This window comes from Lepus europaeus, chromosome 10 (assembly GCF_033115175.1).
Source record: "Lepus europaeus isolate LE1 chromosome 10, mLepTim1.pri, whole genome shotgun sequence".
NCBI lineage: Eukaryota > Metazoa > Chordata > Mammalia > Lagomorpha > Leporidae > Lepus > Lepus europaeus.
Window position 1 is genome coordinate 4,428,493 of NC_084836.1, and position 12,411 is coordinate 4,440,903.

The following is a 12,411-nucleotide window of genomic DNA, read 5'->3' on the forward strand; positions in this document are numbered from 1 at the left end:
CTGGCACGAGAGTGGGGGAAGGAGTGAGGGCTCACCCAGGGCCGTGGGCAGCGGACAAGCCGTGGGCTGGCAGTCGGGGACAACACTGGTGCGGGGGTCTCGGCTTGGGCATGAGGACGGTGTGGAAGGGAGAACCTTGACGATCCCACCCAACTTCCGGCTCCATGGAGCCTCCCACACTTCCCCGCGGAAGCCTGAGCTGCCTCTTCCCACCAGGTCCATATCAGGTCCTCCGCACCTGTCTCCCTGGCACAGCTAACGCAGCTCGGCAGGGGAGGACGCCCGGCCAGCGTGCAGAAGGCCGGGGAGGGGTCCTGGGATGGGGTGGGGTGGGGCTGGAATGGGACGTGGCAGTGGAGCAGGGAGCGGTGGTGCCAGGGGAGAGACCGACCTGGGGCAGGTGGGGTGCGTGGGTGGAGGCCAGGGCTGGGGAGCTCGCAGGCCCGAGAGGCTGGTGTGGGTGCTGAAGCCTCCACGGCCGGGGCCAAGGCAGGGAGCCAGGGGAGAGGCCACTGCAGAGTGATGACCGCTGTAGGTGTGGGTGTGGCGGGGGGCTGGAGGAGGGCAGTACGGGCAGGGGTGAGGAGGGGGATGTGCCCCAGAACCCAGCCTCGTTGGAGAGGAACAGAGCACAGCACGAGGACCGGGCATCGGGGCAGCCACTGACCCAGGCCAGGAGAGCCAGGCGAGAGGGAATGTGGCAGGGGCGGAGGATGGCGAGGAGTGGGGTGGGGCGGGGCGCCACAGCAGCTCAGGAAGGAGGTGAGGCAGGCCAGGATGCCTCTTGCAGGGGCAGAGCCCAGGGAGCCCCTGCCCCAGGCTTGATGTCTGGCTCAGGGGCGGGGCCTGAGGCAGGTGCAGCAGCAAATGCGGCCGCGATCGCTCCACCCTGGTGGGTTCTCTGCCTCCTCACAGAAGCGAGGAGGCTGCAGCTGGGATGCTCAGAGCCCTGGCCCCTCGCAGGACTGTCCCCCGCCCTCCTCAGCAGTGGCCACAGGGAGGCCCACGCCGGGCAGAGATGGATGGAGCTCCGGATGGAGCGCGGCCAGAGGTGCCTGGACCCAGGGTGCACCAGCACTGTGTCAGAGGTCAAACCACCCTGCCCCCACCCCGCACAGCCCCTCCTCCTTTCCAGCGGGATCCACCACTGTGTTAGTCAAAGCCGTCTGACCCAGGTGTGTACACAGGCTGCCCCCGGCCTGGTGGAGGCCCCAGGTCCCCCACCTCCTCCAGGAAGCCTTCCCTGACCACGCATAGAGCAGCCCCTGCCCTGTTCCTGTGTCTGCACTGCTCGCTGACTCCACTCCATTCCGGTCGGGCCCACGAGGAAGGACATCTGTGGGAGCAGGGGGCTGTCTGGTCTCCGCTGAGTGCCCCAAACCCAGAGCAGCCCTGAGCGGGGCTCCCAGGCCTCGTGCGCCCTCAGTCTCCCTGAAGGCTGGCTTCTGTCTCACACCCACCCAGGGCTGAACACGGCTGCCCGGTGCCTGCGGGGCTGCCCTCAGCTCCCCCCACAGGGCAGGCCTCTGACCTGAAGCAGCTGCTGTCCCTGGCACTGTGGCCTCGCTGCCGGCACCCCGGCATCTGGGACGTGGCGGGCTGGAGGAGCCGTGGCCAGACTGGGGGAGCCCTGGAGCTGGCTGCCCGTGGAGACGTGGGTCAGTCAGAGGTGGCGAGACTGGTGGGGGTTCAGGGGGTCAGGAGACATTCGGGACTTGGACGTGGATGGGTGGGGTCAGGGGCTGTCACTCGGGCTGCAGGTGTCGGCTCTGCCAGGGTGGGGTGCTGCATGGACGCCTGCCAAGGTGGCTTGGGCCTGCCTGGGTCACTGTCACAGCCCCTCGTCCACCCGTGAACTAGCTCCACAGGTGGCCCAGGGCCCCAGGGCAAACCTGGGCGGTGGGCACTGGTAAGGGTGTGGGTGGGGGGCAGACTCCTCCCTCTCGGGGGCGGAGGCAGTGAGCCCAGTAGCAGCGTGAACTTCACCCTGCCGTTCCCTGTCCCTGCCTCAGTTTCCCCCCTGTTGATGGCGGCTGAGCCGAGACCCCACCCCCCACCCCGGGAGTCTTGCCCACCCTTTACTCCTTGGCTGGGATCTCAAGATGACTCCAGCACCCGGCCCGAGTCCTGTCGCTCCCTACCCCGCAAGGGGCCCCGGCCCCCAGTGCTGCTCTCACCCTGCCCCAGCAGGGCCCCTCACCCCAGCCCCAGGCGCCCTGTGTCTGTGAGCTTCGAAGCCACCGTTCCACGAGGACCTCCTGGAGGAAGCACCCACGCCTCGCTCCACAGCCCCTCCCGGACATGGCTGCTCGGGGCCCTGCTCCTGGGTGGCACGGCGCTCCCAGCTCTGCCCTCAGGAAACCCAGTGAGGGGGGTCCCTCCTGGAGTGGGGCCACAAGACAACCCCCGCACTCCTCCCTGCCTCAGTGCCTGTGCTCACGCTGCTCCCTCCTCCCCCTCCCCTCTCAGCCCGGTGAGCCCTCCCTGGCCTCCAAGGCCCAGCTACAATGTTGCTTTTTCTCTGTAGCCTCTTCCCCACAGAACACCAGGCCCCTGAACCCGGCGCTGCCCTGGACTCTTGCTGGCTCTGCCTTTCCCCCAGCATCCTGCACGGCTCCCTAGTGGACCCTGGGCTCCCAGGGGACAGCCACCCGCTCACTCCTCCCAGAGACTTCCGCCTGGGGAGAAGCACCTGCCAGGAGACGCCAGTCTCTTCCCGAGGTGGTGGGTGCCGCTCACCAGCGTGACAGCCACCGGCCCCGGGAGCCTGGAGCGCTGAACGGGCTACAGTGCCTGTGGAGCCGACTGTGTTGTGTTTGTACCACATTTTACTTCTTAAAATGAACTGTGTAAAGGTTGCTTGTGGTTTCTAACATGATGGTGGGGGTGAAGAGACTGATCCTCCATCCCCTTGGCCAGGGCTGGGTCAGGCTGAAGCCAGGAGCTTCAGGTCTCTGACGTGGGCCAGGGCCCAAGCGCTCGGGCCGTCCTCCGCTGCTCTCCCAGGTCCATCAGCAGGGAGCTGGGTCAGAAGGGAAGCCGCTGGAGCTTGAACTGACGCACTGATACGAGACGCTGGCGTCACAGGCGGCTTAACCTGCTGCACCACAATGTCCACCCAAGGTCTGCTTTTTTTTTTCCATAAGAATCCCCACGGCCGTTTTAGAAACATTAGTCCTTGTGCTGTCCTTGAGCTCCCTGCACTCGCCTCTCCCGCGCACCTGCTGGCTGGGGCTCTGCCCCACCTTTCCCCACTGCCTCCCCCTCTGTCTCTGTGTCCTGGGGCTCTCAATCACGTGTATTTGCTCATTTCCATGTGCTTGAGGGCAGAGCCACACTCAGATCTACACCCTGGTTCTGTCCCCAAGTGCTCGTCACAGCTGGGCTGGCGGGGGTGGGGTGGGGCTAGAACTCAGTCCAGGTCTTCTCTGTGGGTGGCAGGGGCCCAAGTTCTTGGGACATCACCTGCTGCCAGCCAAATAACTAAAGGCAAAGAAGTAAATCAATAAAAATCCAAGGAGAGAGCAAACGCCGCCCAGGCAGAGGATGGAGGAGGGGTGGGCACAGGCCTCGTGACACGGGGCTCCGGGCACTGGGGTGACTGGAGACCCCCGGAGTCACACGACGAACCTTTCTGCCAGGCCGGTGGCACTCACAGACGCTGAGGGCTCGAAAGTGAGGGAGGCCAGAGCATCACTGTGTCCATCCCTGGGCGTGGGGTTCCGGTGCTGGGTCTGGCACCTGGCGGGGACACCAGCTGGCATCTGGAACGGGCTCAGGGGACCCAGCCGGACACGAGCTGAAACACAGAGGCGCGGGGATCTGTTCACGAAGGGGGAGCAAGTTCCGGGGCCCCAGAGGCTGACCCGGAACCAGCAGCCGCAGGTGCGGGGGTGGGGTCTAGTGGCCAGCCCTGCCCCATGGCTGAGGGGGCTCCCTCCCTGTAGATTCCCAGCCACCAAGGCCTGAGGGGGTCAGGTTCCTTCCCAGGGCAGGATCCTGCCTACATTGGAGGTGGCCCAGGGTCACCTGCCCCCAGGTGGTTGAGTCAGTGATGGCCCAGGGTCACCTGCCCCCAGGTGGCTGAGTCAGTGATGGCCCAGGGTCACCTGCCCCCAGGTGGCTGCGTCAGGGCTGACTCACGGTATCTGAAGCAAGGGCCTGTGATTGGCAAAGCCGTGTGGGAAGACCGGGCTGGCCTGTCTCACGGGGCCAGTCAGTGCCCACCTGGGCCCGCTGAGCCCACTCCCAGGCAGGGGAAGGGTGTGTGCGCCGGAGGGAAGCAGCTTCCTCTGCCTCCTCCCCTGGACTTCTCCCAGGGCTGCGTGGAGGCATGGGCCTCTTCAAGGGGCTCACATGAGGTGGGAGACCGAGGTTAGGCCGTGGGCTCCTCCGCACCGACCCGTGGCGGAGGCGGCGTGAGCGTGCCCACTTGACGGGTGAGGCCTCTAAGCCAGCTCGGTGGAGTCCCCCAAGGCCTGCTCAGGACAGAAGGGCTGCAGCCAGGGCTGGAACTGGGCAGCCTGGATCACCACAAACTCTGTCAGAGAACCCCCTGGGACAGGCGGGGGCAGCGGGGGAAGCGGCTGATCGTGACACTGCACACCCTTCGGATCGATGCAGCACTGACCCGAGCGGCCTTTTGGGGGTGAACTAACAGAAGGAAGACCTTTCTCTGTGTCTCTCTCACCAATTCTGCCTGTCAAAAAAAATAATAATAAAAAATAAAAATATAAAATGAAAAAAAATTTAAAAAGCTTAGAAAAGACAAGGGGCGGGGGACACCAGACAGAGATGGGAGAAAGCTCCCAGGTGCCTCTGCACGCTGGCCTTGCCCAGCCCGGAGAGGGAACAGCGTCTGCCCAGCCTTCTGGCCTCCTGCCACAGGCCCACCTGGCCTCCCACAGCAGGTGGCGGAGGCGCAGTCTTCCAGCAAGGGAAGACTGCCACTTGGTGGACAGAGCTGGAAGTGCAGCTCCTCACAGCTGTTAACCTGCCTGCCCTGGGCTTTCATGACCTTGGTCTGCAAGGACTGAACCTGGGCAGCTCCTGCTGTGAAGAGCTTGCACCGTGCCAGGCTCCGTCAGGGCCTGACCCGCTGGTCTGGGTCTCCACACAGCCCCACGAGGCCCTGCTCTCAGCTCAGGAGATCGGCCGAGGGCCACGGCTGGTAGGGCCTGGGGGAGCCCAGCGGGGCCGGCCTGTCCCGGGGCTTCCAGCAGAGAGAAGGCACCAGAAGCTTCCTGGGCCCCATCCCCAGCGGCTCTGAGTCTGGGCAGCTCAAGGAGGCCCTGCGTGTGCACTTGTTTCTCCTGTAGCCTCATGTACTTCAGAGGCAGAAGACAGAGGGAGAAAGACTTTCCAGCCACGGGCTCACTCCCCAGAGGGCCGCAACGGCCAGGCCAAAGCCAGGAGCTTCATGCCAGTCTCCCATGCCCACGTGGTGCAGGGCCCAGGTACTTGACCATCCTCTGCTGCTTCCCCAGGCGCATTAGCATGGAGCTGTCTGCACCCGTCTTCAACGCCTCACCTGGTCTTCTCAAAACAGTGCCCTGCCCAACCCTGCAGAGCTGCGCCCCGCCTCGCCTGTCTGCGCCCTCATCACCTGCTCCCTGACCTCTCGTCCCTCCCTCACCCCTGCACCTGCAGCGCTGCCCCAGCCCTAAGCCACCCTGCGGCCCTGGGCCTGGTGAGCGCCTGCCCTTCCCGCTCCCACACCAACCCAGGCGCAGCTCACAGATTGTGGGGGAGGCTGAGTTCGGAAAGGCCTAGAGGAACTTCCTGAGCTGCCTCAAGTTCAAGTTTGAAGATGAGGAACTCCTGAGTTTGAAGACTTGTGTTCAACATTCAAATCCCTGGCGGTAAACACCCCAGCCCCAGGGCGCTTCTGTCCAATGATCGCTGAGGTGGTATAGTGGGATTGGCTGAGACCCTTTTGCATCACATCACACCCCCCCTTGGTCACATCTGCTCTGTACCTCAGCTATATATACACCTCCCTTTTACAATAAAGTGAGACCGGGCTTCGACTGGGCTCCCACCTTGTCTGATTGTCCCCTGGGGTTCGGGGAGGCTGAGTGGCGGGTGGCGCACTTCCCTCCTCAGCCAGTGAAAGGCGCACACAGCCTGCCTAATTCTCTGGCGGTGACAGGAAGAGTCACGGCAGCTGGCGCCCAACGTGGGGCACACAGGGCACGACCAGGATGTTCGGCTGAGGCCAAGCAGTTTGTCAGGTAAGTGAAACCCTCAAGCATGGGTAATGCAACTTCAGCCAAGGATGACCCAGCCCTGAAAGCCCTAAGGCTTATGCTCAGGTCCTTGGAACTCTGGGATAGCTCGGCGCTTCAGACTAGGGAGACCATCGTCTCCATCGGCCCTTGGGTGCCCAGTGCCAACCTCTTTTCTGGACCGCATGGGCAAGGGTTGAGAAATTAGCCACAGATAGAGAGAAACATCTGGGGATTGCCCCTCCACTGGGGTTCTTCCCTACCATCTCCGCTCTCAAAGCCTCATTTCACCAGGAGGGCCTGCTCCCCCCGTAAGGGAACCAGGTGCTGAAGCCTCCTCCCTAGCCTGCAGCGACGCTGATAAGGCCTTCTCCCAACAACAGAGAGAAGATGATGGCCTTGTGTTGGGAGCCAGAGGTCCTGTTGGGAGGGTGGGCTGGATCAGGTGTCGGCCACAGAGGAAGAGTGCAGGGAGGAGGAAGCCTGGGCTGACTTTGGCGAACAGGGAGCCGCTCGGAGCCTGAGGAAGGCAGGGGCAGGGGAGGCGGGCGTAGATGTGCCTACAGCCACAGCTCCCCCTCCCCTGAAAGGGCTCAGGGAGGAACGGAACGTCCTCCCGCCTATGTCCCGCAAGTGGCGCTGAGGCGAGGATGGGCGTCAATTCCCCTTACGAGGCTGCAAGGGAGGCCCAAGTCGTGGGGCGATCCTGGAGGGGATTGGACGTGTGCATTGGATCATCTCCCCTCTTTCCCTCGGGCGAGAGGGGGCGATTCAGGACCGGCACCAGCTGAAACCCAGGCCTTCCAGTCAACTTAGAGCCTGGGGGAGCCAGGCCACAAGCATGGTACCCCTGGGAGGCCAAAGACCCCAAGGAGCTCCGCAAGGCGGCTGCTGAGCACGGCCCCAATTCACCACGGCGATTACCCTGCTTCAGGACATAGCATATCAGCCCTGCGTGCCTAAGGATGGCCTGACTGTGCAAGGGCTACCCGCAGCGGCCCACAATTCATTAAATGGGTGGCGTACTACAAGGAGGAATGCAGGACTTGGGCCGAAGCTAACAGGCAGGCACAACCACAAACCCCTATTGCTCACCCCATCTCGCGGGGACCGGGGAGGGCTATACTACGAGCTTCAACAAGCTGCGGTAGCTGCCCCATATCAGGACCAGGTACGACAGGTGGGATTGGCGGCCTGGCTGAAGTTGGATGAAGGACCAACAGAGTCACCCTTGGGAGGGGTTAGACAAAAACCTGGTGAACCCCTCGTGGACTTCATCAACAGGGTAGAGCAGAGTATCAAACGTAAGCTCCCCACAGGAGACCTCAGGGACCAGTCTGTAAAACTGATGGTCTGGGAGGGATGGACATGGATCACCGCACAGCCTGTGCAGGGCTGAGGGACGCCTTGCTTAGCTGGTGGGTGGTAGCATCACAGGATGTGGGCACACAACACCAGACCAAAAACTTGGCCATGGCCCTTCAGATGCAAACCACGGCCTTGACTGAGCTCACCCAGGCCCTTGCCGTAAGGGAAGGGGGATCTGCGAAATCTCCCGGGGCCTGCTTCCAGTGCGGACAGCAAGGTCACTTTAAAAAGGATTGTCCACAACAAAAGGCCCAGCACGGCCTCAACCCCCCACGCCTCCAATTACAGAGGGCCTAGTGCCGCCATCTTGTGAACAGTGCGCCTAGCCAACCCCATGGCCAGTCTTCCCTGTCAATGGGGGACCGTGGCCTTTCTCTGCACTCTCTCCAGTCAATGAGGCCTGCCGCACCCACACAGGCCAGCTAGATATCTCTAGGGAGAGCACTCCCTAGGGCTTTTCTCCTCTCCATTTCCAATTCAATGCCCTCCTCACTAGGAGGGGGGAAGGGAAATGCCTTTGCCACTGCTGGCCTCACTAAGGGAACAAAACCTCAGTCCACTAGCCCTTTCCAACCTGATGGGTCTTTCTCTTTGCAGTTAATGGAAACCTGAGCAATGGGCTCCTACGCTGATGATCCGCTCTTTTCTGTGCTGCTGTAGCTGACTTATCTGATGAGAGTTTGCACTGTCTTGAAGGTTTCGCGTTTTAGTGGATTTGTCTGTCTTTAATGTTTGAGTGATTGCCTAACTCTGATCAGATCTACCCCACAGCCTTGGCTAAAATACTCAGGTTAACCGTACTCATTCTTGACTAAGATGACAGTTTAAACTCTAAATGGAGTCTTCCAACTTTGGGGCTTCCAGTCGGATCCCTGGAACCCTCAAAGGATGGGTCTCTAAATTTGTTAAAGTAACAACTGTTTGAGTCAATTCAAATTATACAAAGTGTGCTAAAATGTTATAAAATGTCAGCCTATGTTGTATCCATGTTTTTGCTTTCCAGCTAAAGTGGCCTTACAGTCTATGTGTACAAGTCTTTACATGTCCTTGATACGCTTTAAACTTGTTTCTTTTACAAATCTGTTTTTGCAAAAAACTGTAACGTCTCTTTTTAACACTGTCTGCTTAACTGGTTACTCTGCCATTTCTAGATTGAGGTCCTGTAAGCTCTTTTTACCTCTGTTAAATAGTTCTGAGTTATGTGACGCTTTCGTGTGCTAACTCTTATGTTCAAGGTTTTTATCTCTAGCTTATTCAACAACAAGAGGCATAAAATTCACGTTCTGCCAAGGTACTCTATCGTATACTGTCTCTGTTGAGTTCAGATTAATAAAAAACATTAAGTCTTCAAAGGCTACGTTAAACATCATTAGATCTGATCTAAAAGTGTTAAAAATCGCCCTAATTAAATAAATGTCATTTCAAAATGTTAAAAAATTCTATTCTAACCAGATACTCTTAAGTTCTCTTGGCACCTTTAACAAACTTTCTAAAAATCAAAGTTCTAAATTCTCTGAGCTTTTGGTATCTCCAAAAGGGCCCCTGGAGATGTCAAAAGATGTATCTCTCATCTTACAGAGATAATAACCAATCGGGATGTTCAGATTCAAAGTGCCGCCAAGATGTAAAATGATTCAACACTCCACTAAAATTCCTCACAACCCACAGGGACAGCTATGGTGGAAAGAAACCATCGATGCCTCAGGAACAGTTATTAAAACAAGAAGGGGGAGTGGCTACCCCCATCTACAGTTACATAAGGCCTCGTTTACCATCAGTATTTTAAATGTTTCGAAAGGGTCAAAGGAGTCAAGGTTCCAAAAACATTGGGGACTTTAACCCCTAAACCACAGATGCTCCTTAGATGGAGAGACCCTCTCACCCGACTCTGGAGAGGGCCTGACCCGCTGATTCAGTTGGGAAGAGGATTTGGCTGTGTGTTCCCCATAGGGGAGTTGACGCCGATTTGGATACCGGCCACAAATATCAGGCCTATGCCCGATGCAAGTAACAACCCTCCCAGGGAGCGGCGCGCCCCCGAGGGAGATCCCCTTGTCTTCCCTCTTCCAGAAACGGACGGAGATCCAGAGGAGGTGATGATGCGGACCCTACTCTTCACTGGGATCCTGAAGTGCCCAGCCCAGTGACCGGGGATTCGATGACCCAAACGTGATCAACAAAACACTCCAGGAGGACCTGGAAAACGACGAAGAGAACTCCAAGAAAGCCCCTTTTGGATGGGCCTTAATGGACTCCTGCCCTACCTCCTCCGTCTTCTTGGACTGCTTCTTGCCCTGCTTTTAATCCTTGCTATAGGCACATGCATAATGAATAGGCCTATACCGTTGTATAGGCGCATAGAGGCAACAAGGGTGAGACAGGTTGAGGTTCATTACTAGAGGCTGGTAGCCACAGAGGGCTACGATCCCCGGAACTGGGGAAGCGCCCCCGGTGCCCTCCACATTGCCAATGACGGGTAAGATTCCGGATGGACCGGAACAACCTAAGACAGGCGGTGGAGAAAGCTCACCAGGCTCCCATAATTACAAGTCACACGACACCCCAAGACGGCTAAAGCACTCAGCGTCCTGTACCAACCTAAGACAGGGCTCATGGCCAAGTTGCCTAGGTTACCAAGGACGGCTGGGAACAACCTAAGACAGGGACCCCATGTGGCACAGTGGGTAAGGCTGCTGTCTGTGCCGCCAGCATCCCACACAGGCACCTGTTCACATCCTGGCTGCTCCGTTTCCAATCCAGCTCCCTGCTAAAGCACCTGGGAAGGCAGTGGAGGATGGCCCATATGCTTGGACCCCTTCATCCACGGGGGAGACCTGGGAGAAGCTCCTGGCTCCTGGCTCCTGGCTTCTGTCTGGCCTGGCTCCAGCCACTACAGCCATTTGGGGACTGAACCAGCAGATGGAAGATCTCTGACTTTTTCACTCTGTAACTCTGCCTTTCAAATAAAATAAGTAAATCTTTAAAAAAACGAATCATACTTACTTCAATAAGGTTTTTAGCCTTAAAAACATCTCCAATTTCACAAATGATGATGTCATCCTTCGTCCTCCCAAGTCCATCAAAATGAATGTGTTGCACCACCACCTAATGCGACACGGGGACAGTGATTGCCATGACCGGCTCCAGCCGAGACGGGCAGCAGCCCTGCGGCAGGTCGGGAGCCGCCTTCCCGGGCTGTCCCGCGTCTGACAGCCCCACCTCCTACTCTGCACCTCACTCTCCGCTTTTGGTTTTCCTAGAGGCCTGGCCCCTTGGACGCACTCCTTCCTAGCCCACACCTTCTGTGCAGACCTACCAGGTCTCCCCAGCCGGCGGCCCGGGCGGCCACACGGGCTCCCTGAGCAGCAGGCCGCAGGTGGCCGCCGGCCGGGACCCCGGACTCAGCGGCCCTGTCAGCCGGCTCGAGGTCGCGGGTGGATTTCCCGCAGCACGGCGCACCCCGACTGCAGGACGCCAAGCTCCTCGCGAGTGGAGAGGCGTCTCCCCCACGTCCCAAAGCCCAGACTTTAGGAAAAGTTTCCTGGGAGACCCAGGGCCTTCTTCCCAGGAGCAGAGGTCAGAAACACAAACGGAAGCACAATTTTCCTTTGTCCTCGAAACGCTTCTGGGCTTTGCAATGACACAAACACGACCACGGCTCTGCCTGAGCGCTCGCCAAGGAGGGGCCTCTCTGGAAGGAGAAGCGGCACCTGGGGACAAACGCTTGGCTGACAAGGACACTGCGCCAGGTGACTCCTCGCCCCCCGCAGCGGACGGAGGTGAGTTTCCAGGAAGGACCCCAGCGAGACCCTCCACAGCAAACTCACGTCTTTGTTCTCAAGGATTTCCTGTTTGGCTTCAGGCTCGACCTCAACGAACTCGGCTTCTTCTCCCAGCGCTCCAAAATCAGGCCCGCTGGACGGGAGGGGCTCCAAACTCTGGGAGGAGGGGAGAGCAGAGGTCAGGGAGCGTGCACCAGCCAGCCAGCCAGCCAGGTAACCAGCCAGCCAGCCTGCCAGCCAGCCAGGTAACCAGCCGGCCAGCCAGGTAACCAGCCAGCCAGCCAGCCAGGTAACCAGCCTGCCGGCCAGCCAGGTAACCAGCCAGCCAGCCAGCCAACCAGCCAGCCAACCAGCCAACCAACCAGGTAACCAGCCAGCCAGGTAAGCAGCCAGCCAGCCAGTCAACCAACCAGCCAGCCAGCCAGGTAACCAGCCAGCCAGGTAACGAGCCAGCCAGCCGGCCAGCCAACCAGGTAACCAGCCAACCAACCAGGCAGCCAGCCAGCCAGCCAACCAGCCTACCAGCCACCCAGCCAGCCAGTCACCAACCAACCAGCCAGCCAGCCAGCCACCAAGCAACCAGCCAGCCAGCCTACCAACCAGCCAGGTAACCAGCCAACCAACCAATCAGCCAGCCACCCAACCAGCCAGCCTGCTTTCCTGTTGTTATGCACAGTATCCTAATTTTTAGAACTAAATTTCCACGTTTTAGGATAGCTATAGGGGCCGAGCTGTGGTGTAGTGGGTAAAGCCACCACCTGCAGTGCCAGCAACCTATCTGGGCCCTGGTTCAAGTCCTGACTGCTCCACTTCCAATCCAGCTCCCTGCTATGGCCTGGGAAACCACAAAAGATGGCCCAAGTCCTTGGGCCCCTGCACCCATGTGCAAGACCCAGAAGAAGCTCCTGGCTTCGGATCAGCCCAGCTCCAGCCATTGCGGCCATCTGGGGTGTGAACCAGCGGATGGAAGACCTATCTCTCTCTCTGTCTGTAATTCTACCTCTCAAACAAATAAATAAAATCTGGGGCGGGGG

At 59.4% G+C, this 12,411-nt stretch overlaps 1 protein-coding gene across 5 annotated transcripts in view; it reads right to left on the reverse strand.

The window, feature by feature from the left end:
- Nucleotides 1-11,507, reverse strand: part of LOC133768280 (1-acylglycerol-3-phosphate O-acyltransferase PNPLA3-like) — a 32,362-nt gene extending 20,855 nt beyond the window's left edge. For 2 of the 5 annotated variants that reach the window (XM_062202721.1, XM_062202716.1), the window contains exons 1-2: nt 10,599-10,689; nt 3,631-3,799 (exon numbers count right to left, since the gene is read on the reverse strand). The gene's annotated coding sequence lies outside the window, so the exon portion shown is untranslated. Of the gene's footprint in view, nt 1-3,630; nt 3,800-10,598; nt 10,690-11,422 lie in introns of those variants that run through there. The other 3 variants (XM_062202717.1, XM_062202720.1, XM_062202719.1) reach the window with 3 other exon arrangements.
- Between the last annotated feature and the right edge of the window lie 904 nt (nt 11,508-12,411).